At 34.4% G+C, this 24,029-nt stretch overlaps 1 long non-coding RNA gene across 10 annotated transcripts in view; it reads left to right on the forward strand.

The window, feature by feature from the left end:
* LOC140603688 (uncharacterized) overlaps window positions 1–23,118 on the forward strand; it is a 91,769-nt gene extending 68,651 nt beyond the window's left edge. For 4 of the 10 annotated variants that reach the window (XR_012006648.1, XR_012006650.1, XR_012006649.1 and 1 more), the window contains 5 exons: window positions 6,061–6,129; window positions 7,765–7,945; window positions 15,824–15,955; window positions 17,687–17,788; window positions 22,914–23,118. This is a non-coding gene — a long non-coding RNA (uncharacterized lncRNA). The remainder of the gene's footprint in view (window positions 1–6,060; window positions 6,130–7,764; window positions 7,946–15,823; window positions 15,956–17,686; window positions 17,789–22,913) is intronic. The other 6 variants (XR_012006644.1, XR_012006645.1, XR_012006646.1 and 3 more) reach the window with 3 other exon arrangements.
* Window positions 23,119–24,029: the final 911 nt, after the last annotated feature.

Consider the following 24,029-nt stretch of genomic DNA (forward strand, 5'->3'; position numbering starts at 1 on the left):
CTGTAAGGCTCATGACAGTGAGATGATAAACAAGAGACATCTGGACATCAGATTTGGGATTCTTTGAAACCAGAGAGATTTTTTGGCTTTTTAATCATTCCTAACCTCTGATAACTCCACAAAACTTCTGTATAAATGTATTATTTAGCAAAAGAACATTATCCTTGAGTTTGGGCTTTTTCCAGATTAAATACTGACACACTGGTTTGCAGGTTGGTCAGAAGTTTGTCAGTTTCTCCTTAATGCAAGTCAAACATTTCATTTTATAGATGCTTGTTATCAGTCTGTCCTCTACCCTCACCACAACTTCAACCATGGGTCTCAGGGATTAAAGTTTCCGGGATCCCTGGGTGGCTCAGTGATTTAGTGCCTGCCTTCAGCCCAGAGTGATTCTGAAGTCCTGGGATTGAGTCCCACATCGGGCTCCCTGCATGGAGCCTGCTTCTTCCTCTGCCTGTGTCTCTGTCTCTCCCTCTCCCTCTCTCTCTCTCTCTGTGTGTGTGTGTCTCTCATGAATAAATAAATAAAATACTAAAAATAAAAAGTTACAAAGTTTCTTTCCTCTGTTCCCTTGTTACTATAGAAGGGCTCATCTTTCTGAGTTCATCTGATTTTAGGTTTTAGATTTCTGTGTCCACATCTCTTTAATGAAAATATGTATTTTTTTAGTGAAATGTTTGAATTTATAAGGAAATATGCACTAAAACAGAATGAATCAATGAAACTTTGCCAAGCAGAAACAGAAACTTCCATTGGAGATATCCAATCAGCTAGCAAGAAAACTGGGAGAAGCCCATGAGACCCCATCCCATAAAGCCTCTTTCACAAGACCCTAAGTCACTTCTCCTAATACACCCATACAAATTTAGGAGTATGGACTATCCACATTTTCAAATACTTTTAGTTTTTTTTAACTGCAATAAACATAACATTGGCAATGCTCACCACCACCACTCAGACAATGTTTCAGCTTTATATGAATAAATATTCATATGTAGAATATATATTCTATATTCTTTCAGAATATAGAAACTTGTTAATGCAGTAATTTCTTACTGTTTCAGTGGGAAGAAAAGGTATTTTGTATCTTTCTATATCCTAACTGCTACTGTAAATCTAGGTTTCCCAACTTTGCAGGTGTTTGGAGAATATGTCTATTTGTTCCAGTCTTTCATAGGGAATCCCCTATGATCAGACAGATTCAATCACAGAATTTGGTATATTGGTTATTTCAGTTGGGCTCTTCTTGAGTATATGGTGAATGGTGACTGATTTGTGTGCCAAATCTGGATTTTAAGCATAAGAGTTTTAGCATTTGAGACACCTGGGTGGCTCAGCAGTTGAGTGTCTGCCTTTGGCTCAGGGCATGACCCCAGTCTGGGGATCAAGCCCCACATCAGGCTCCTTGTGAGGAGGCTGCTTCTTCCCTCTGCCTGTGTCTCTGCCTCTTTCTGTTGTCTCTCATGAATAAATAAATAAAATCTTTTTTTTTTTAAAGAGTTTTAGCGTTATAGTTCTCTCGAGTCAATCTCTAATTTAAAATCTAGGTTTCCATTTTCCCTGTCATTTATTTTGTCATTTGAACCAAACATTGGAAAAAGAAAAATTTACAACTTATGTATAAAATATCATTTGGGAATAGAATTCCCCTGGTGGGGCCTTATTGCCTCTTAGTTCATCTAGGATCATCTTTTTATTATTTTTTTAAATATTCAGTTGAACTTTGCAAATCGAGCTATCTAACATAGCTGCTGTTGTACTCTCTTTTAAAGTTATATATAGAATGAATTGTAAATGGGTTAAGCCTTGAAAGCTGGGAGTAGGAAATGAGCATTGTGTCATGGAGAAAAAAGAAGGAGTTAATTACTGCATGTGGACAGCATTGTTAGGGTAATTACTGACAGGAGAAGGCTTCAGGAAAGAAATAGAAAAAGGAAGGTCATTCCTGAGCCTTCTTATAAAGCATTTATCATTTCACAACATAGAACATTTTTAGTACATCTTTTTCTGATGTGATAAAGTGTTAGAGGCAGATGTCCTCAAGATGCTATGCTAAACAATTCCACTGCCCTTTTTTTTTTTTTTTTTTACCACTTGCAATGTTCATAATAGTGACACTCCAGAAGAAAAATTACAGGTTTATCTTGGGCTCCCCCTCAACATTAGTCTCAGAAGCAATATGGCATATATAATATTCCAGACTTTGTGTTAGTGTGTTGATTTATATATAGTCTTCTCTGTTTCTGACTGAAATTTCTGAAAGAAAACCAATTTTAAGATGGCCGCCAAGGACAGATTCTCAATATTCAATATGAAGGTGTTATAAACAAAGTCTAATATATTCATTGAAGTTCTTAACATTTGAGATTTATATTTCTAAAATTTATGATAGACACTGTGACTTTGAAACTGACCATAGAAGTGGTTAATGAACAATGAAATCCCCCCTACTACCCCAGATTTAAGGGAAGGCATAAGCACACACAAAGAAATCAGTCTTCTGAGGATAAATGCACTATTTCCTAAGATATGGAGTTTTCAACATTCTATAGTTTGAATTTTTGATGAATAGTGTGCATAAAGAAAGAGTATTTGAATTCTGACTTTTTATAGTTATAATTATTGTCATATACAGTACTACAAACATCAATTCAAAGACATTGTCATCTTTTTCTTTCTTTGTATATGTTCCATTTGTATAAGTATTCTTTTATAATTTTATCTTCTTAGAAGGATAAGGATAGGCAAAAATATCTCATAAGTTATCAATAAAAGTAAGTGAATTTGAGAAAAATGGAAGATATTTCCTCCTTGCATAGGTGATAGAATTTCACTGACAAATATTTGGTGAGTCAGGTGGTAGGCAGAAATATTTTAACATAATGTAGACAAGTGGGCTGAATGATGCTTCAGCTGGATTTAGTGTAATCTAGAAAAGTAGCTTACTTCTTAAGATACATGGATTAGGAAATAAATCCAGGATCAAAATTATGTATTGAGACTAGATGGAATAACAAAATGTGATGACCAGATCTAGCCTCTTACTGGATTAAACAAAAAAAAGAAGAAAAAGAAGATATTAGAAACAATTGTTGTTTTTAAGACACAGGACATCAGCCGATAGACGACAATAACCTTGAGAAATAACAAATGAGATAAGCTCTACTGTTTCCTAGCTTACTGTCTTGAGTTTCCAGTCCATGACACTAAAAGGGAGCCCCAGGGGAGCTAGACAGACTCCCTTACGTGAGGGAATGAAATCAGTAGTAACAGAGAGAAGATAATTGCATAGAGAGAGAACTCCAGAAATCTGCAGAAGGTCCATTTTTAGTATTCAGTAGAGCACTGACTGGTTCATGCCTGCAAGGAAACCACCCAAGTTTGGGAAAAGAACCATCTGATGGGTTAAAACTAACAGGGTCTGATGCTCAGGTAGGACCAAGAATAATGGTCCATTCCTACTAAAGGATCAAAGAAAAAAAATAAAAGGAAAATAGAAAGTATTTTGAACTGAATGAAAATGAAAACACAACATATCAAAAGTGTGAGATGCTGCTAAGGCAATACTTAGAAGGAGAATTGGGGCACTAGATGCCCATTTTGAAAAGGGAGATCTTTAAGAAAAGATCTTAATGTCAGCTTCTTCTTTAATAAAGTAAGAAAAGAAGACCAAAGGAACTCCAAAGTAGCATAAAGATCACAGTGGAAATCGATGAAATAGAAACAGAAAATCAATAGAGCAAATAAATGATGCTTAAAACTGATACTTTGAGAAGATCAATGAAATTGATAAAGCTTTATTCAGAGAGAGAATGTAGATTAGCAATATCAAAGATGATAGGAGGAATCATTACAGATTCTAAAGATATTATCAGGATAATAAGGGAATATCATGAAAACTTTACAACTACAAATCTAACAACTCAGTGAAATGGATAAATTCATTGAAAGGCACAAACTACAAAGCTAACTCAAGAAGCAATAGGCTAACTGAATAGCCCTATATTTATTGAAAGAATGGATTTTGTGGTTGAAAACTTCTCCTCAGCAAAGATGCTATGCCCAGATAGCTACACTGATAAATTCTACCAAAAATTAAAAGAAAATATAATATCAAGTCTACACAAGCTCATCTAAAACATTAAAGCAGAGTAGATTGACTCAATGCACTCCATGAGGCCAGGATTACCCTTATACCAATATTATAGAGGGACATTACAAGAAAAAACAATAACAAATATAGATTGATTACCCATATGAACATAGATGCACATATTCAAACAAAATTTTATTGTATCAAAACCAGACATATTAAAAGTATACATATCATTCCGAAGAAGTATTTATCCCAAGTGCTTGGTTGGTTTAACATTTGAAAAGCAATCAATAAATTAATTATGTTGACCAAGTAAAAAAGAAAACCATATAATTGTCTCAATGGATGCAGGAAAAGAGCATTTGACAAAACTCAACGTCCATTCATGATAAAAAATCTTAGCAAGGTAGGAACAGAAAGGAATTTTCTTAACTTTATAAAGGGAACCTATGAATATCTACAGCTAATATTAGATTTAATGAGGAAAGACTGAATGCTCTCCCTTTAAGATCAGGAATGAGACAAGATGTCTACTCCCACCTCTTGTATTCAGTTTTGGAGATTCTAGCAAGTGCAATAGTTAAAAAAAAGAAATGAAAGACATCTCGTTGAAAAGGAAAATGTACTCCTTGGATAAAATGGACTAATTTATCCAGTATTCAAAGACAGCCTGGTCATTTATATAGAAAATCCAAAAGAATCTACAATAACTTGCTAGAGCTGTTAAGTGTTTTAGCATATTTAAGGATACAAAGTCAATATACAAAACAAATGCAATGAACAAGGAATTGAGGTTAAATAATTAATAATAATAATAATAATTAATAATTTTCAATAGCATCAAAATATGAAATATCTTAAGGTAAGTATGATATAAATGTTTAAGACCTGTACACTGAAAACTAGAAAATATTGTTAAGAGAAATTAAGAAGACCTAAATAAATAAAAAAATTCAGGGTTCACATAGAAAAAGACCCAAGGTTCTTAAAATGCCAATTCTTTCTAAATTGATGTATAGAGTAAATGAAATCCCAAGCAAATACTAAGAAAATCACACACCGAAAAAAGTATCTGACAAAGGCCTAGTATTATAGACTGACTTATGTCTCCCCAAAATTCATATGAAGGTTAAATGAGGTTAAATGAGGTCATAGGTGTGGAGCCCTAATCCAGTATGACAGGTGTCCTTATAAGAAGGAGAGACATCAGGGATGTGCGTGCACTAAGAACAGACCTTTGAACACAATAAGAAGATGGCCATCTGCAAGCCAAAAAGAAAGCCTCAGGAGAAACTAACCCTGTCACCTCCTTGAACTTGGGCTTCCAGCCTCCAGAACTGTGAAAAAATAAATTTCTATTGTTTAAGTCACCCAGTCTGTGGCATTTTGTTATGGCAACTCTACCAGCGAAAAGATTTAGTATCTAAATTAGTATTGAATTCTTAAACTCTGTAATAAGAAAAGAAACAATCTATTTTTAAAAATGGGTCAAAAATTTGAATAGACAACTGACCAAAGAAGATATAGGTTAGCAAATAAACATACAAAAAGACCCATACATACTATTATCAATCATTAGAAAAGTGAACATTAGAACCAGAGTGAGATATTACTTCAAATCCATTAGAGTGGGTAAAAATTAAAAATTTTTTAATCTCATTTTAGTAGACCTCTTAGCTCCTTTCAACACGGTTTACCACTCGCTCCTCCTTGAGATATTTTTCTCTTAGGTGACATCATATTCTTGTGTTTCTCCCCCTCTCTCCTTTTGTCATCTTTCCTGACTTTTCTCCATCTGACATCTAAATGTTGCATCCCATAGCCCAGTCATTTTGTTTTATCTGTCTCTTCTCTTGGACAAATTGATCTCATTTCATCCTATTGCTTCCAACAGCTTCTCTGTGCTGGTGATCCTCAAATCTCTATTTTACTGAATCTAGGCACTTTTTTTTTTCCTTCATTAGGTAACTCTGCACGTGGAAACTCCAAGAGGTTTCAGCCACTTCTTGAGTCCACAAGAAGAGGCTTAACAAGTAAGAGAAGCCCTGCACTATAGTTTATATGCTATGCATTTGCACATTCATTATCTTTTCAGACTGCTCTCTCTAGCATGCTTCTATGCAGACAATTATAAACCTTATCCTCATTTGACAGATTAAAAAAGTAAGAGCCAAAGACTCATTGAGAGTCACACAGTTAATCAACAGACTAGATTTACAGAAAAGCCCATTTCTATATCACTGGACATGAACAATGTGAAAGCAGGGAGTGTCCAACTCTTCATCATTATCCTTAGTTGCAGGAAATAAGAGTAATCATCATTTGAATGATTGAATCTATTTCAACTTTTGTTGTTAAAATTGCTTCTAAAGTATAGGATAAGCTCATTTTGCTGATTTAAAAACTGATGTTCTGATCATCAAGGATTGATCAAACCAATTGATACGTAGATCATTAATTTTTATTACATATTTTTAAAGTCCAAACCTGGAATGAATGAAAAATAAATGAAATTAAAAATGAACATTTTCCCAAAGGAACTTAAACCTAAAACATTTCCCCAGAGAAACTGAGATTAAATAGTAATATTCACTTGTTTTTTTTTTTTTTTTTGTCATTTGCCTTATTTTCCTCTCTGAGAATGAAAAAAAAATTATTTGAGAGCTCTAGTTCATGGGTCATTTATTTTCATAGCAACAAGGCACCTTGTGACATATTAGCACTTGTCAGTTTCACATAGCATAACATATGGAGCATGAAGAGACTGTAAAAAGGAAGTGACAACTTGCTGGTTCAATCTGGAGGAGATATAGGACTAGTAATAGCTTCTCGCTTGAATCTTTTCCCAAACAATTATTATAACACTAATTTTAAATCCTTGGCACCATAAATGATAACAGTAACCAAAATAAATTTCTGTAGCTTAGTGAGTAGAAGTATTTTTCTTAATCTAAATATGAACAAAGGGGAAGAGTTCTTCCTCTGTAAGTGAAGAATAGGTTACTTGAAGCCACACTGAGGAAAATGTGTACTGTTCCTTAAACAAAAGTGCCCTTACAAAGGGGGAATCTAAAAAAATGGCAGTGGCAATGCTAGCATGGAGTCTGGATTTTCAAAAATCCCAAATAAAAACAGAGAGCAAAACCCCACAGTGAAACTAAATCACATGGATAGCATGGAAAACAAAACAAAATGACAAGGTATGCCACACACTCCAAAATATAAAAAGATGGGGAAGGAACACCAGTAGCCAGAAGACCAAGGCCATCAATGTGTGTGAGAACAGAGGAAAGCAACAGAGTGCCTAAAAGATCAGAGAACAAGAGAGCTCCTGAGTAGCAAACTTCATGGAGTGCCAATCTGAGCACAGGAACTGAACAAGAAGGGCTTTGGCCCACTCTGGTGGTGGAGGACCAATGTCTGAAAGGTCAGAGCCCTAAACTAAATAGAAGGTTAAAAGGAAAGATTTAAAAATCTGAAGAAATAAAGACAGAACCATTGAAGAGAAATTAACAAATACAGGAAGTGCAATTATCATATAGATTTAGGATTCCTTGAAAAAGAAAATCAAGGAAATAATGGAAAACAGTAGTGAAGTAATGACCAACTTGGTAGCAATGCCCATCCCTAATGCCCAGTTGTTTCTAAAATACCATTCCCATTAACAGGTCTTCTTTGGCTGATTCCAGGTCTGGAACTGAACTGTACAAGAGGAATTTGGAACATCTTAATATACCAATAGCAAGATAGCTATGAAAGACTGTTACTAGAATATGACAAAAGAATTTGAAGAAGCTTCAACTGACCAAATATAACATAATTTGAACTTCTAATGAAGTTCAAGAATTGGTAAGAATTGCAGTAGATATAAACCTATGGAATATTTCTACATTCTTGAGTTTGTAATAATACTTTTTCATTAAAAAAGGAAATCTAATTGTTTCCATTCTGAGGATGAAGTTAAAACCAATTGATTAGATTAAAACAGTAGTTATAAGGAAATTACCAACATTTATTTTGACTTTTACATTATGAACTATCCCATTGGGTAAACAAATAGTAGATGAGAGGGAACAATTCTTTATTCAATTATTTGTTATCTAACAAGTAAAATAAAGTGATAGAATTAGCATATCACAATTTTGCTACCCTTAATGAATTAATGGTCATAGACATTGAGCATCCAGGGATGCTAACATTAAAAACAGAAATCATTGATTGCTTGACAATGTTTATTCAAGTCCAGAGATTCCATTCTTTAATATATATTTGGAGGAATTGAAATCAATATCTCAAAGAGATGTCTGCACACACATGTTTATTGCAACGTTATTCACAATAGCCAAGATATGGAAACAACTTACATGTCTTTCAACAGATAAATGGATAAAAAAATGGGTGTATGTATGTATATATATATATATATATATATATATATATATATATATAGGAATAGTATCCATAAAAAAAAGAAGAAAATCTTGCCATTTGCAACAACATGGATGAATCTGGAGGTCATTATACTAAGTGAAATAAACCAGACAAAGAAAGAAAAGTACTGTATGTATTACTTATATATAAAATTTTTTTCAAAAGCTGATTATATAGAAACAGAAGATAACAGTGATTGCCAGTGGCTGAGGGAAGGGAGATATGGGGTGATGTAGGTCAAAGGGTAGAAAAATTCAGTTATAAGAAGAGTAAATTGTTTTTTTTTTTAAGATTTTATTTATTCATTCGTGAGAGATATGGGTGGAGAGAGAGAGAGAGAGAGGCAGAGACACAGGCAGAGGGAGAAGCAGCCTCCATGCAAGGAGCCTGACCTGGGGTCTCCAGGATCATGCTCCAGGCCAAATGTGGTGTTAAACCGCTGAGCCACCTGGGCTGCCCAAGAAGAGTAAATTCTGAGGATAAGATCAATATATATGAATATATATTCCTAATGTACAACATGGTGACTGTAGTTAGTAATACTGTGCTGTATACATGAAAGCTACAGAGAGTAGATCTTTGGCATTCTTACTACACTCACACTAAAGAGTTAATTATGTTAATTACATGAGGTGGGGGATGTGTTAATTACCTTAATCTCGGCAAACATTCTACAATGTATATGTATATCAAATCAGCACATTGTGCACTTTAAAGTGTATACAATTATATTTTTCAATTATCTCTCAAAGAAGCTAAAAACTTGGAGACAAAATGTCATACTACATGATTAATATCAGAATGGAGCACACATAATTCATTGTCTTGACAAAAATGAGGGACAACATAAAATTACTTTACTCATTCAGCCAACCATCCATGTATTAAACAAAACCAAATGAACTAACCATAACTAGTTCTCTTTCTCTCTCTCTCATATGCATACACACACATACACACAGAGTCATATTTTACTTGTAGTATCCCAATGATTGTGAGAACACAGAAGTGAATGACACATATCTTGATTTTAGGATTAATGTAATCTACTGGGTGTTTGCAGAGAATTATATCAAGTACATAATTCTAAAAGTGTCTCAAGAGAAGTCCAGAGCTACATGGAATTTTTTTTAAAAACTCACTCATACAAAACAAATAAAGCTCTTATTGAATTTATTGACTTTTGAAAGGTCATTTAAAGTCCTGGTGTATAAACATTCTTATGTTATACTTTTCTTCACTTTGTTAAAAAATAAATTTGTAATTTCTGATTTTCTCCCAGAGGCTGGCTTATGAAAATTTCTTTCAGCTTGATTTTGAAGATTCAGTGGGATTCAGTTTTATTCTTCATTGTAATTCTCAAATGAAAGCAAACATTAGACACATATTAAGTTTAGGCCACGTTAAAGTTATTGACATTTCTAAGCAGGAAAGGTACTACTAGACCTATTAGTTGCTCACTCTGTATTAAGATGAATTAGTTAAATCTGGGAATGGTATTCAAGGAAGAACAGATATCTTCTGGACACTTTACTGTATGAAAGATTTCATATAAAGTATGCTTTTAGGTAGGTTAGGAGTCCATGAAATTACATTATTAAAAATCCAAAATACACAGCTAAGTCCAAAGAAATAATTAAAATAACACCATACAAAAAACCCCACAACTATTTTAAACATGTCATGTACACCATTCATAAAACTTTTTTATATATAGGTGAACATGTATATTAAAAAGAACATGTATTTATATACATAGTCTTATACATATGCATATGTATTTTTATATTAATCATATATATTTCTTTTTAAAGATTTTATTTATTGATTTATTTGACAGAGAGAGGGCACAAGCAGGAAGAGTGGCCAGAAGAAAGAGAGGGAGAAGCAGGCTCCCCACTGAGCAGAGAGCCCTATGCAGGGCTCTCCCAAAACCCCAGGATCACGACCCAAGCAGATGGCAGACGCTTAACTGGCTGAGCCACTCGGTGCCCCATTGTATTTCTGAAATGGATTTATATACACATACAAATAAAAGAATAAATAAGGAAAAATTAACTTCTTTAAAATGGGATCAACGTTAGATGCAATTTTAAATACATTTAAAAATGTAACTCTTAATGAAGTTAATAGAGAAAGAGCTGATGTAAAACTGAAGGACGTTTAACTTCCTGTATACAATTCTTCATCACAAGAGAAGAAGTTTCTAGAGATAACTCTAAAGTTGAGAATAAATACTAAGATGTTGGAATTGTTAAAATTAGAGTTGACAAATGAGGAAATTGACGTTTTACTTCCTTTGACTTATACTGTGATAAGATGGTTTTAATGACATCAAAATATATACAAATTATATTTATTTTTAATCATAAACCTCACAGTTTTATATATGAATACATTCAATTCCATCAACTATCTTTTACATATCCAATAGGTTAAAAGAGCTTTAAAACACCTTTTTTAGTTCACAGGCAGGAATATATATTCATACAGGTGTGCACTTATTCATTTAATTTACTCCTTTAAGCAGTTTTTGAGTGGTTGTTACAACCAAGGCACTGTGCACTGAAATTCAGATGGTAGGCAACACCAGAAATCATCCCTCCTTACATGACATTACATTATAGCCCATGACAAAGGTAAAATGAGATGACACATCAGAAACACCAGCTTATACCTGGCCCTCAAGAAATGTCAGTTTCCTTTCTAATCTTCATCTTTCTCCACTCCTGCTCCATTTTGGGAGTTCCATTGCTGATCCACCGGCTGCCAATGTCTTAGACTCTCCTCTTAGTATCCATCAGGATGATTCTCAGTTCTGACCCTTTGTTCCCCATTGAAGTCTTTGTAACTATCTCTGATGCAGAGACCTAGTCTTATTAATCTTTCTCCACCATTTCTCACAGCCTGCCTTGAAATACTTTTTTAAAAAATACATCAGCATCTGTGGCGAGGGGATCTTTCACTAAATCACTAAATTGATAACTTTGGGAAAGTAACAATTTGTCACATGGCAAAGGAATGTTCTAGGTGCACCGTCAGCAATATGAAACCTACCTAGGTTAATGTGGCTTTACGTTGGAATAAAAATAGCAATCATCTCTAACATTTATTTTACTTACTATCTGCTGGGCATGATCACATGCAGGCAGATTATCTTAAAATGATCTATCACAACAACCCTGTGAGGTGTGTTTGTTCTACTAACAGGGAAACTGGAGCATATTTATTTGCTGAAGGCTATAAAGGAAGTGATTGAGATTAGCCTTCAACTATGAACTCAGAAAGACTTCATGAGCTTTTAAGTATGGCTTGAAAAATAGCTAAGAACATATAAAAGAAGACTGTTAAGTTTTACAACAATTTCTGAGAAGACAATTTGTTAGCATAGAATCATAAGCCATAGGAGCTTGAAGAGGCTTGAGAAAAAAGAATTCAAATTCTGGATCTTGGGATGCCTGGGTGGCTCAGCGGTTGAGTGTCTGCCTTTGGCTCAGGGCGTGATCCCATAGTCTCTGGATCGAGTCCCACATTAGGCTCCCTGAATGGAGCCTGCTTCTCCCTCTGCCTGTATCTCTGCCTCTCTCTCTCTCTTTCTCTGTCTCTCATGAATATATAAGTTAAATATTAAAAACAAAACAAAACAAAACAAATTCTGGATCTTATAGATTAAAAAGAAAAAACAACAACCACTTTAGTTCCTGATAGGTCCTTTGTCTTATCCTGTGTCTTATACCTAATGTATATAAAACATGAGCCTCCTCCTGCCAAAGCTAGCCCCTGAACAATGTTTTTGGGTTTTTTGTTTGTTTGTTTTTAAAGATTTTATTTATTCATTCATGAGAGACACAGAGAGAGAAAGGCAGAGACATAGGCAGAGGGAGAAGCAGGCTCCAATGCAGGAAGCCTGACCTGGGACTGAATCCTGAGTCTCCAAGATCAGGCCCTGGACCAAAGGTGGCGCTAAACTGCAGAGCCATCCGGGCTGTCCCATAATGTTTGAATTTCATCTCTTCACACCTCTGAGTCTCTGCTCCTTATTTATTTATTTATTTTTAAAGATTTTATTTATTTATTCATGAGAGACACAGAGAAAGGCAGAGGGAAAAATAGGCTTCCCCGTGGGGAGCCTGATACAGGACCTGATCCTAAGACCCCGGGATCATGACCAGAGCCAAAGGTAGACGCTCAACCATTGAGCCACCCAGGTGCCTCTCTGCATCTTATTTAGCCCTGGTCCCTCTGTATCATCAGTGTATTTTTTTCTCTCTGGGATATCTTTTAGCTCTAATAGTTCTCATCTTTAAAAGTCCCTCAGCTATAGCTTCATTTATATTTTTGTGCCCCCCAATACTAAGGACTGCAAGACTCTAGCCTTGGTTTTTATTACTGACCTGAAATGTAAGAGTGTACTCTCTCTGATGGCCAAATTGTTCATTGTCCTTGCTAACCTCCGACCCTCAGAATGTACTTTTATAGACGCTTATCCTTAGGCCATCTACTTCTGAGAAGTGAAAACAGGAATATTTACTTTGCCACACATCACATTCTCCTGTCCTAATACTTTCATATTTTGGACCAACCCAAATGCCTGGAACATATCAACACTTTTGCTAACTGTCAGAAGACTGCAAATAAATGGTTTCTCTGTTGCTCCCTTTGGATGTTCTTTATTTCAGGAACCATACACTTGCTAGTCACATTTGTTGAAATGTTTTTGCACTTGATTTTGTTTTCTCTTCAACTCATTTTAATCCAGTTTTTGTCAACCTTCTGAAACTGTTCTCACACCTCCATTGTACCAGTTCCAATAAGCCTTTCTTGGCCTTATCTTATCCAACACGTCCATGCTTTTAATACATTAGGTTACTCTCTTTGAAACACTCTCTTCTCAGTGTTCCTTACTCAGGAAATTCTTAGTTTCAGCTTTGCCACTTTCTACCTGGGTCATTTTACCTCTCTGAGATGATCTCCTAATTGTAAAAAAGATCTAAAAACAACTTCCACTTTACTGTTTCTCCAGAAGTATTGAGTATAATTTACAGAAAAATATTATTTCTATATTTGTGAATGTAATATAGCAGGCATTATAGTTTTGCATTAACTGTATGAATCTGCAAGAAGATCAGAAAAGAATACCATATATGTAAGATCATCATACATAACATAATGAGCTTTATAACAACAGATTCAGGTTCTGATCAGTCTAATTTTGATCAAAGTATGGACAATAGCAGAGTTTATATGAGAAAGGCCAGACTCTCAAATCTCATCAAAAGTGCTTAACAAGAAAATGGTTGAAAGTGAAACTACTACTTAATTAAAGCTCACTCTTAGCATTATGATTAAACCTCTAAGCATTGGGAAGCTACTATAACATTAAATAGTATAAACTTAACTTCTTTAGTCTCACGATAAAAGCAATTATAATTTGTAAATGACCATCTCAGTTAGTTTTGAATATTCACCTTGTAATTACATTCAGCACAAGGTTAATTGGAAAACTGTTTTCCTGATTCAACTTGAATGTTTATGTAATTATGTACTTCTTATACATGGAACCAATATTGAGAAAGCAATTTGTTCAAATACAGTTCTGATTTTATGACAAAAATACTCTGCTAAAAAAATCTATGTAAATAATGTTACTTGGGAAAAAATCAGCTTTCAGCTTAATTTACTAAGCATGTAACCTATCCAAGGGTAAAGATGCTTCTCTAAATTTTTTGATATACAAATGTGTTTTTCAACTAAAACATTTCAACTAAAACCTGGTAATGTTAACCCAAACAGGTGTCCATTAGAGATACAAATGCTTTTTTTTTTTTTTTTTGAGATACAAATGCTTTAAGCATTGTTTCACGGTACATATAACAATGACTTGAACACTTGGAAAGTACAGTCTTAATTACCTCTCAAACAGGGATACATTGCCCTCTTGTAGTTTGTACACAGACTTGGCTTTTGCCTATTTCTTTTCTGTGAGTTTTTCATTGTCCTGGTGCTCTGGGACCATTTGTAAATGGAACCATAATGAAGGTTACCACTCAGAGACCAGCATGAGCATCGGAGAAACTCATCTCATGCCACATGTAATTATCTTTGGCTAAATTTCTCCTGTGTTGTTTTGTTATATTTCATAATATTTTTTTCAGAGCTGGAAGTGGCTCATGTGAACATATAATTGAAGCACTATGAAAATGATTTAGGTTACACTCATAGCGCAAAACTATGGCTAACTTGCTCACTCCTTCGATAATTTATATATAAATAGAGAGGTCAGTCAGCAACTATTTGCCATATACTTACCACATGTAATATGCTAGGCTAATTGTTATAGTAAACAGATGGATATTACAGTGAATAAAATTTACATCTAATTTAACATCATATGCAGATGGTGCAGGGTCACTTGAACCTATATACTTGGAAGCCACTATCCTTATAATTTCAGGGCATCATTCACAATCCAGATGGCAAGAAAAATTAAACATATTCTATTACCTCCAGAACTATACTGGGCTTTTAAAATGGCCTACCATATCATGGTTCGGTAATAATATTTTATTCCAAAGGCTCACAAACCAAGTAATTGCTTCATTTGAAATACATCAACATTCAAGGAAAATACCTCAAAGTCATAAAGTAACTTGGATAAAATAATTTCCTTAGAAAATATTTATGAAAATATCATAAAATTTTTTGAGGAGTAAGTGTTGGAAATTTTTCTTTATAACAAGCCAAAAGAATGGATCAAGCATAATAGAACCTAATGCTGGAAAACCTAATGCTTGATTCTGGAAAAGAAGGTAAAATTTCCAGAATCAAGAAGCTCACGCTGCATTGGCTATCATTACTTGAGTTAATTTTATAAGCCAGACACTATTTTAATCCACAGAACATATCTGCAAGGTAGGCACTGTTTCCCCTATTGTATGGGTACAAAAATAGAGATCCAACTGATCTGTAGATCAGGATCACAGAGAGAAAATATTGGGGCTTGGAACCTGGTATTTTGGTATTTTAAACCTGACCATATACCATTTCTAAAATGCTAAGTTGCTATCTTTAAAGATTCCCAGAAGCAAAGCTCACTATGCAGAATGATAATGGTATCCCCAGAGTATTGCATTCCGGGCTTTTATGAGAGGACATGGACTCTAAAGTAGAAATACATGATGATTTCTCACTATTATTTATGAGGTAAACTACCCAGTTGATCAAAGTAAAGCCTATTAAGTTTATTCCTGTTAGAAGTACTCTAAATATTAAATATATTTGTGCTTTCTTTGCAAGATCTAACCTGAAATCCAGATGGAAAAAAAATGAACTGAGAAGAATAGAAATTATTTAAGGAAATGAGGAATACTGCAGTCAAAATTCTGAGAATTAAAAAAAATTACTAAAGAATAATATAGAAACTATCATGTAAGTATGCAAAGTTAAACCCAGTAGTCAGTTTCAAAAATTACTATAATTTTTCACAAAGTATCACAGTGGTGTATCTTAGGTGAATCAGTAAAATTTTAAGTGAGTGGATTGCACAGAATTACAATTGTCTGAAGAAACCTTAATATGTGCTAAATAGCAATAAGGTGTACTGGAGAGAAACATTAGCATTTTATGATAAGCTTTCTCATGGAGACAAAAAACGGTGGGCATTTGAGATTTCCTATTATGGTGACCCATAAATTTATATTTTGGGAAAATTGAACAGGGCAGCCCGAGTGGCTCAACGGTTTAGTGCCGCCTTCAGCCCAGGGTGTGATCCTGGAGACAGGGATCTATTCCCACGTCAGGCTCCCTGCAGGGAGCCTGCTTTTCCCTCTGCCTGTGTCTCTGCCTCTCTCTGTCTCTCTCATGAATACATAAATAAAATCTTTTAAAAAAATTAACAAGGGAAATGTTCTAGAACATCAGAAATTAAACTTTCTCAAGTGGAGCAAACAAATTTGATTTAGGTGTTTTCAGGAAAGAATGGTTCTGACTTTGATACAAACAGAAAATAAAGAGACAACAGAGTTCTAAAATAAGATGGTCCAATAATAACCTGAAGCAAATTATAATCAAATACAGTTCATACTAATTAAAAAGATGGCCCCAAACAGAACATAATTATTAGAAATAATATGTATTCTGCTCTAAAGCTAATGAAGAGTCAGAGGAAAAATGCAATGCATTTCTCCAAAAAGAATATCAATAAAGCAAAACAAATAAAAATATATAAATTTTGCTGTGACTTATATCAGCTTCCCAGCTTCTTCTTCACTTCTTGCCCTGACACATGCAGAATTTGACCTAATTCTTGAGAAAGATTCTCCATAATCCCCCTGGGGCACATGAAGTCACCTTCAGGGAAATATACATGATTAATTAGATTGACATCAGTACATAAAAATGTGTTGTTTACAGAGGAACTAGAGACAAGAAAAAAAGAACAAATGAAATTCCTGTACCAGACCCCTGGTTTTCCATTGGCCACCTTTGCAAATCTGTGACCACTTGAAATACTTGTGCATGATTTGGCAGACCGTTTCATCAAATGTGAGAACTAGTGGATAAAAAAGTAGAGTCTGCAATTCAGCAGGATGCTCAAAGCATTGCCTGTTCTTTTCCACTGTTTGACTTGTGACTAAATAAAAGTAAAAAAAAAAAAGAAAAAATCAGCATATTTTCAGATCAGAGGTGTCTTACATGTATGTCCTTAAACTAAAATTGATCTATCAAAACAGATCTCAAACTTCTCAAAGTACAATGTTCATATATATATATATATATATATATATATGCACATACACACATATACATTTAATTGCTTAAAATAGGCTACATAGAAAGAGCTATTACATACATACTCTTTTTCAGGGACAGTGAAAAGACGCACATTTCCTGACACTGTGTAAGCCTCAAATGAAACTCTCACTTTTTTGCACTTATAACTTTACACTTAAAACTGGTTAACAAACACAAAGTGTCCACTCTGGCAAGACATGGAATGATGGTCGTTGTAGCAAATGGCAGGTTCTCCTTTCTAAATCTTTTAAAATTTATTCACCCCACTCATACCAGGGCCTATTATGTCAACATTTCCCAAACATGGTAACATATTAGAGTTGTGAAGAGACTTTCTAAAGTACTGGTACCCTGTTCTTTTCTCAGGTTGCTGGAATCGGAATGACCAGGATGCAGCCTGGAGCAGAAAACCACTGTACTATGAAGTTTTAAATCACACTTATAAGACCTTATTATCACTTAATATTGGCAAGTATTATTATGATTTTTGATGTCTTTGTGATAGTTGCTGAAGCTTGTGTCACCCTTCACTTGTGCTTCCCTGGCTAAGATATCTCTTCTAGCTGTTTTTTGCTCCTTAGGATATTTATTTATTTATTTATTTATTTATTTATTTATTTTTTATTTTTTTTTTCCTTAGGACATTTAAAAGACTATCTTCTAACGCACTACCCAGTACTTTTTTCATTTCTGCTCACCTTGCCTCCCAGTGGGATATTATTCAAGTTTCAAAACATATCATTTCTATAGAAAAAGACACAATTATCTCCTAGAAAGATGGACTTACTATGGTGAATCTAGAATATATTTCTAACATTTTTTTGTAATATATATATATATATTACATACTACATATATACATATACAATGTCTATGCAATATACATATATACAATATACAATAGTGTATATATAAAATGCATGTATGATATATATAATAGTATACCACACACACACACACACACACACACACACTGTATATATACACTATACCATACATATATTTTGGAGGCCTAAAATGAGTAGTCTCTGGCTTCAATTTCCTTAAGCAGAAAGGGATGGTTTGGTCCTATATTTTTTCTATAAATATATAACATTCTTTTTCAGGTTCCCTTTGTCCTGTTGGCATATTTATTGGTATAGAAGTCTAGTATTAGGACTTAAATCGAGCCAAAACTCAAATGAAAAATTAGCACATCTACGTTTGCTATAGATCTTGCTCCATCCTCTCCCTACCTCATTTAAATAAAATTAATTTTGCTAGTGTTTTTTTCTGTAGAAAAATTATAATAGCGACAAAGGAAGGAAAAAACAACCTCTGAAAATTGGACATATATTAATAACCTCTGTACAATCAGGCTTGAAGTGCATTTTAGGAGAGCAGTATCAATCTCAATCTTTCCAAAATGGAACAAATTATTACTTTCCCAAAGCTATAAATTCAGTGACTTAGTGAAAGATTCCCTCACCACAGATGCTGATGTGTTAAAAAAAAAAAAAAAAAAGGTATTTCAAGGCAGGGTGCAAGAAATTGTGAAGAAAATAGATTAATAATATGAGGTCTCTGCATCAGAGATAGTTACAAAGACTTCAATGGGGAACAAAGGGTCAGAACTGAGAATCATCCTGATGGATGCTAAGAGGAGAGTCTAAGACATTGGCAGCCGGGGGATCAGCAATGAAACTCCCAAAATGGAGCAGGAGTGGAGAAAGATGAAGATTAGAAAGGAAACTGACATTTCTTGAGGGCCAGGTATAAGCTGGTGTTTCTGATGTGTCATCTCATTTTACCTTTGTCATGGGCTATAATGTAATGTCATGTAAGGAGGGATGATTTCTGGTGTTGCCTACCATCTGAACTTCAGTGCACAGTGCCTTGGTTGTAAAAACCACTCAAAAACTGCTTAAAGGAGTAAATTAAATGAATAAGTGCACACCTATATGAATATGTATTCCTGCCTGTGAACTAAAAAAGGTGTTTTAAAGCCCCTTTTACCTGTTGGATATGATACAAAGATAGTTGATGGAAATTGAGTATAAAATCCAATTTATTGGGTGTTCTGTTATTTGTTAATCAGAGTGAGATACCAACATTATCTGCTGTAATGACAAGAGCACTCTACAACAGCTGGAGATCATGGTGTATTGGCATCATGCAAAAACCAGTTAAATCAGTAGGCAGTACAATATTATCAAGGGGGATCAATGTGGACACCCACCAAAATGTTGTACAGGAAGGTAGACAGGAAACATGACAACAGAGATCCAATTATACAACTTAGGAACTAAAATTCTGTCCCATGGAAAACTTTTGTAACAAATCATTACTTTATTCCCTTAAGAAGTGAACTCTGAACAGGGACTTGAATTGCAGTATAAGGTGGAGACTTGGTCATAATTTTTTTTTTTCAAGAGATAGGCCACAACCAAAGAGTATGACTAATATCCAGAGATGTGGAGCAAAGATCTTAGTCTAGAACTCCCAAATTCATCCTACTGAGAAGGAAGCCAAGGGTTAAGTAAATCCAGCTAAAGGGCCCGAAAACTTATAGGCATGATGGGATAAGTGTGGATATTAATCCAAGAATAATTTCCTGGGGAGGTAAGCTTTAATATCAGCCATATTTGGATGCTCCTTATTAACTACCCAGATCACATCTGGCACTCTAACTGGAAGAGAGTCTTAAATTTGATTTTAAGGTATCTGGCCCCTTTGTTTTTGAAAGTCATGCTGGCAGAGGACTGAATAAGTGGAAAGTGAATTATTGGGTAGTAAGTGGCACACCTCCTTGGCTTCAGTCCATTACTACCACCTTAATCCAGGCTTTCAACACATCAGTAACAGATGATTGAACAACACACAACAGTTCTCATGTCTCCTGTCTTTTCTCTTCAATCCTGCAACAAAGTCATCTTTAAAACCTCACTTTAATATCTCTGCTTAGATTATTTGCCCAAATTATCTTTTTTTAATCCTTCTTCTAATCTGAATATTATTAAATACTTTGATGCTAACTTCAACTTATGTTTCCTTTTTAAAGAGGCTCTCATTCAAGACTCCATCTACTCTAAATTCCTATAACTCTTTCATTCTACATCTTTTATATTAGAATGCAATGATATATTTCCAATGCTGATATAAATTCTTCATGGGAACAGGTTGTATTTTATGATTGTACTCTTAGAACCCAGGTCTGTACGTGACAAATAGATTCAACTCATAAAAATTGCATTAATCTTTCTTTTTCTTTAGTGTCCCCTCACTGATCAGCATAATGACATGTTTTGTTGATTTAATGTAGTAGATACAAAAATGTCCCACCCATGTCCCCATGATCTACTTCTGCAGATGGTTCCCTTACAGGACAGTGACTTTCTGCCTAAGGATGTTCTCTGGCATCAAGCATGCTTAGCATTTCTGCAGGACAGATTGGAAGTTCTGAAGGGTTAATACCTCAGTAGAAATCCTTAGCCAATGAGGGATAGAAGTTAGTGGACAAATACTCCTTCTTCCTCTTACCTTTCCTGCTTATCTCTCAGTGGAAAAATTCTAAAGCATGTTTTATACAATCTCTCAGAGGGTTGCAAATGGAATTTTTCCTATGCTACCCACAAAAGAAACCTGCTCACTAGGCACTCTTTACTGCCTGTCTTCCCTTTCTTGTCTCACATCTACTCACTCAGAGCGCTTGCTGGATTCGTTTCCAAAATACTTGCCCACAAATTCTGTGTCAGAATGTGCTTTGTGAGACCTCCAGATAAAGACAATTAATAATGTACTCATTCATACTAATTCTTATTAACCTAGTAAAGCATCTCCACAAGGTTTAACCAACACAGGGAAATTCAAGACTGTGCCTGACCCATAGTAGATATTTAACAAAATGTTAATTGCCTTCGTTCACTTTTTGGTACCACTTTATTCACTTGGATTAAATAAGATATATAGTTGAATTGAAATATTGCTTTTTGAATATTCATTGCTGTGACCATAAATTAATGGACCTAAATTTATGAATTTTTAAAAAATTTCTCTTGTTACATCCCATATAATTTTCTTTCAACTATTGCCAAGTGCTTTCTGTTGGAATATCTTTATAAATGAATTCAAGAATGCAAAACCTAGCGTAACTTTTAGTAGAATTTTAAGAAACTGATGAAAACATTAACAACTTTTTATCTCTGGTACACCCTGTACCGGAACCACAGGCTTTTCACTGACGTAATTTTTATCCTTTGGGAGGAGGAGACAATTTTATGTTCATTCTTGAAAGAAAATGTCAGAAAGGATTTAAATTGTGTACTTTCTGGCTTGTTATTACCAGTTTCCATCACTGGTAATTGCAAAATCTGTGCAGTGAAAACTAAATTATGTGGAAGAGGGATGAAAAAATTCAGCACTATTGCACTTAGTACTATTAGTTTTTGAATAATATTTTATTAATTATTCTGATATGTACAATCTGCAGCTATCATTACAATAAGCCTATAAAGTAGATGATTTTTTTTCATGTATCTCCATCTTACAAAAGAAGAAATGCAGCTCAAAATAGCTAAATACTTTGATTAGAGTCTCACAGCTAATAAGAAATGTATCGAAGGTCCAAGGAAAGTCACTCTGAAGTTCTACCATCCTGTCACAGTAAAGACAAAGACAAAGAACTTTGGCACATCAGTGAATCTTGAAATCTCTTTCAAAAGTCACTCCTTTCTCTTAAAAAGGAAAAAGGAAAGTTAGATCTAGTAGCCTCTAAAGCTCTCTTGGAAAAGAATTGTGGTTTTATAAACCAGCTTATCTATCTGCATGTTACTAATCATAAATCAGATTTTATTGCTCTTACTTTAGTTATCCACTGGTTTGTTTAAAAAGGAACTCAAAGTGGCTTTTCCATCTTTAGGTTGCTTGTTCAATAACCAATTACCCTTGAATGTAAAAGTAAGAAGTCTGGAGACATTAAAAGGTTTTGGATTGGATAGTCATGTGAAAATGGTCTTGCCAATTTAGCAGTATTGTACCCACCAAAGCAAAAAGAGATTCCAAAAAGAGAGACCCATTGGTACACTAATCCAATAGTATAGTGAATTATTCCCTAAATGGTTGGACTAAGGTGTAGCAATGGGAATGAAAAATTATAGTAAAGTGTAAGAGAACTGGAAAAGATCAATCAATAGGAGCAGATCTGGATGACTAAATGTTTTAGAAGAAGTCATGAAATAGTAAGAAGTTCAATGATAAGGAGACTTCACCTTCCTCGGTATTTACAAAGCAAACTATCTTGGCTAACTTTGGGTGTATCTTCTGCACACACAAAGTAGAATAAGATAAAATGTGTCTGATTCTGTTAAATATATACACAATATTCCATTTAGTGGTTTTGTTGGACAGAAATCCAAATTTAGTTTTGTGCCACTAGGGAATAAAAAGAAATAAAAAGGATTACATGCTCTATGGAACTAGGTGCCATCTATCACACCTTTCCAGATTATCTGAATCTAAAGTGGTTTGTACATTTCATTATCATCTTAATATTTTATTAATTATTTTAGAATTCTGTAAGTTGTAGAAAACTCATATTAATCATTTCTGTCCATAGATATGCAAATGATTTTTTTCCCCTGGAGATGTATTAATTCTTCCAACCACTGAAGAAGAAGCCAGTTTTGTTTTTGTTAACAAATCCTTTCAGAATTGCTTCATTGCCTATATGTGTCACCTCTTCCTCTTGTCCTTGAAACAGTTTTCAATACTTTGCTGATTCCCTCATTCATTAACAAGTTAAATAAAATCTCAGAAACATAGTCATTTTGTATTTGTATGAGTCATGATTTTACTGTTAATTTAAAAAGTTCTCTTATAGCACACCTTATTTTTTAATCCATTGAATTATTTCCTCTTGATCATATCTAAATTGACACAACAGTGATGGTGAGGGAGGGGAGCTGTGGATGTTGGATAACAACTCAGTGTTGACTTGCTATCCTAGGAAGGATGAATCAAATGGTTTGCACCAAGCAATGGCATACTTGGTTTTTACTTTACCTCAGTAATTACAGTTCAAATAAAGAGAGTTCAATTATTTTGCACTTTGCTTACTTGTATACTCAGAAGAATATCTTGGAGGAATGTAATGCGTTGTATGTATATCAGAGTTGCTGTATGATGCAGAGCTGATTCAGTGAAGAAAAGTGCAATTAAGTGGTTGATTGGCTCTTGATAAAGTCTGTGTAATTTTGGATTAGATCTTGGCCTCAGTCACAAAGCTAAAAGTCTTTAAGATGCTGATTTTATCACAGGACTTTGGGTGCTTCCCTTTCAATTTTACCTCAAGTGGAAGCTTGTTCCTATTTTTTTCTTTTTCAAAATAAGGAGCCAAGATGATTCACTTTACTTTTTACCTTATGTGAGTCATGCTGTGGTGCGTAAGCATCCTTCACCATCTGACACAGCCTCAGCTGCAGGCTGCTGGAGTCCGAACCTAATTAGTGTTGAAGTGCTATTGAAGAAGATATCTTGAAGGTTCTGCATATGTGACTTGAGACTGCCATTTTCTAGTTCTAAAATGATGAGCTCTATGACCTCATCGCATTAAGATATGCACATCATTAACTAGTTGATGATTGATTTCACTACACTGGACATTAGTGACTTCCTTATAATCCTCAAATTTCATTTGCTTTGTGAAATCCCTCACATATCTTAAGGTGAAAAA

The sequence above is a fragment of the Canis lupus genome, chromosome 14 (genome assembly GCF_048164855.1).
Source record: "Canis lupus baileyi chromosome 14, mCanLup2.hap1, whole genome shotgun sequence".
In the NCBI taxonomy this organism is placed as follows: domain Eukaryota; kingdom Metazoa; phylum Chordata; class Mammalia; order Carnivora; family Canidae; genus Canis; species Canis lupus.